A 3,226-nucleotide genomic window follows, 5' to 3' on the forward strand; every position below is an offset into this window, starting at 1 on the left:
TTTTTTTTTTGCTCTTAAGAAGTGCTTCAAAGTGGAGCGAAACGTTAGTGTATAATAAATAGTTTTTCACCACCACTCGAATCATCTTACTTTGTTATGCTTATAAGGAAAAAAAACTCTACCTTGCTGAAGTGTTATTTTTAATTTTCATAATTAGTCATATTTTAACATTTGTTAACTGATCATTGCAAGTTCTTTTAACATATAAATCCTCTAATTTTCTCCTAATTTTTAATTAATATGAGTTAATTTCTGTTTAAATATTAATTTTTTTCCTGGATGGGAAAATATTCATTAAATATATAAAATTTATATTATTCGTTTATTATCGTTTAAAATAAGCTACAAAATCAGTTGTATGTCTTTCATTTCCCTTAGATAACTGATTCTTCAGAGTTGTATTTTAATTTTGTTTCTTCATTCTTGCCAAATGGACTATCTGAAACAAAAGAAATTGATTTTTCATTAGTTATTAATTAGTAGTGCCACAAAAATCACATTCATGTTTTATTTATGTATTTTCATAAATTAAATATTAGGCAGGAGTAATATTGAATGTGACATTTTTTATTCATTTTTTCGCTATGGAATAACGTTTGTTTCTATTAAGATATATTCACGAGTTTTAGTTGTCGCTGACTTAGATAATGTGCGATATATAACAACTAAAACTGGTAGGGGAACCAATGCTTAAAAATACATTCAACATTATTCCATTTAGAGAAAATTACTAAAAAATTTATATCTAACGATTTGCTCTCAGGCATTGAGTTATTTTTTTTTATTTTTCTTAAATTTAGTTATAAAGAAATGAGTGAGGAGTGATAAGTAAAGCAATTAATTAAAGAGTGATGAACGATAACCTAAAATAACTTTTGGCTTCTTTCATGTTTTTATTTTTCTTTTCCTTCTATTTTTCCCGCATTATCTCTAAGCTCCTTTGCATTCTTTCTTCTGTCCACGCGACCCCCTTTTTCAAATTTTTCCCTTTGATTGAATGAAAATTTCCTTCAATCTTGTCCTATATCTTTCTCCGTCCAGACAGTCCTGTTACGTTATTCCAAGTCTTTCCGTTTCTTCTTTCATCTGTCTAATATACCCTCCTGAGCTTTTTTATCCTCCTTTTTGATATTTTTTTCTTGTTTAGTCATTCCGGAACCAATCTAACCATATGTCCGTGGAATTTTAGTCTCCTGACCCTTATTTCTGTTTCTGGGTCCTTTGTGTCTTTCTAGATTTCTTTGTTAGGTCTTAGCCTGTATCCTTCTTAAGTCTTTTGGGGCCACAAATTCTTCTTTCTATTCTCAGTAGTTCTTTCAGACTGGGAAGGCATGTGGTTATTGATACCTCTTTATTATATAAAAAAGAATTTAGTTATCACAATATTTTACATAAAAAGTGAGAAATGGGTTGTAAAAAATTTATGAAGAACGCAGTTTGCGAAAACAAAATCAATAAAACAGGTTATCTGCATCAAATCATCCAGATATTAATGGAGCGCAATTTTCTTTAAGATTTGAATTTACTGCGACTATAAATAAATCACAAGGGCAAAGTTTTGATAAGATCGGTTTAAGTGTAACATGGAAGGGAACAATATTTACTGTATGTGGCACTATCAAGAAGCAGGAGCAAATACGGAATAAAAAGTCAGTGCAATTTTGAGGAAAAACTGATTATTAAATTTTTTTTTGAAGTGGCAAACATTAATGGGAACTCCCAAAAACGTATATAAGGACCCCAATATGTTAGAAATCAGAAAAGCTAATATAAAACGCAAACGCGAGATCACAAAATCGATTTTATTTTCATTTTCAGCACCCCCGAAAACATATATAGAGACCCCAATTTGCTTGAACCCAGAAAAGTTAAAATAAAGCGACTCGCAAGCGCGAGATCACGGAATCGATATTATTTTCGTTTTCAGTACCCCTGAATTCGTATATAGGGAGCCTGAGAAAACATAAACATGGCCATATGTCAGAAATAAGATAAGTTAAAATGAAACCTGTACTTGGATTTTTGTATTGTAATATTATTTTTTTTAGTTTTTCAATCGAAACTAAAGATAGATCTAACTGAATATCAGTTTTAGCTCTGGCCTGACGCTTCTTATCTAAATGTTAGTTGCTAATTTCAGATCATGGCTAAGTTCCATAGTTTCATAGTTCTATAGTTTCCATTCTAAGTTCCATAGTTCCAAGAGTTAGCTATGAGCCAACATCTAACAACTAACCAGTTAGTTTTTAGTTCCCAATGTAATTACAGCTAATTTAGCTTTAGGTTTTAGTTGTTAGTTATAGCTAACTTTTGCCCAACTCTGCTGTTACATCACTTACTGGACAAACGGTATAAACTTCCAATCCATTACAAAAGACATGACAATAATAAGGAAAATCTGGGCCCTGTTTCATAATGAAAGCTAATAGTATTAGTTCAAAATACAAGTATAGAAACAACGTGTTAATTACACTAAAAATTTTTTTTTTCATAATAGGAATTTTTAGTGATATTATAGGAGTTAAGAAGTACTAAAGTACAAGTCAGTGTAATTGTATTAAGTTAAATCGACAAAACGTATTGTATTAGTTTATACTTTATTATGAAACAGGGGTCTGGACATACGAAACTGAGCTTTGGGGAGCTTAGTGGAGACTAAACCTTCGAATTCCTCTCGTATCGAATCCTTACAATCCAAAATTCTACAAAAAAAAAATCCGACTTGCTCCTTACTTTGTCACTAATAAAATCATAAAGACCTTAATGTATCATATGTTACCCATCTAGCCCGAACCAGAAATCAATCCTTCCATTATTAACTTCGTAACCACCAAAACCCTCTAGTTTCTAACCTTGCTTCCTCTTCCATTCCTGACAATCCTCCGAGGCACCTGAGAAGAAGATGGCCTCGAGACCTAATGTAAACCTTTATTAGAGTGCTACCAGTAGGTAGTTCCTCTAAAAGTCTGTACTATACCATTATGATCTTACATCAAATTTACTAGATGTATTATTATGTAAATACAGTTCAAAATGTGAAATAATTAAATTTTAAAAAAATACAGTTCAATAATTTGAGCAACGAGTAGTACAATTAAATAAATAGTATTTAAAAATACCTCCTCCCCCCTACCAGTTATTAATAATTAATGTTTTATTAAATATTAATTTTGAACACAATTTTTATATTACGAAAAATAAATCATTTTTTTAAAAATATTTTCTT

General features: G+C 30.5%; 1 long non-coding RNA gene across 1 annotated transcript in view; it reads right to left on the minus strand.

Moving 5' to 3' along the window:
• Positions 1 to 303: 303 nt before the first annotated feature.
• LOC106677921 (uncharacterized) overlaps positions 304 to 3,226 on the minus strand; it is a 90,526-nt gene continuing 87,603 nt past the window's right edge. The window contains exon 2 of the long non-coding RNA XR_010844379.1: positions 304 to 439. This is a non-coding gene — a long non-coding RNA (uncharacterized lncRNA). The remainder of the gene's footprint in view (positions 440 to 3,226) is intronic.

This window comes from Halyomorpha halys, unplaced genomic scaffold (assembly GCF_000696795.3).
Source record: "Halyomorpha halys isolate HHAL.00 unplaced genomic scaffold, Hhal_1.1 Scaffold112.1, whole genome shotgun sequence".
Taxonomy (NCBI): domain Eukaryota; kingdom Metazoa; phylum Arthropoda; class Insecta; order Hemiptera; family Pentatomidae; genus Halyomorpha; species Halyomorpha halys.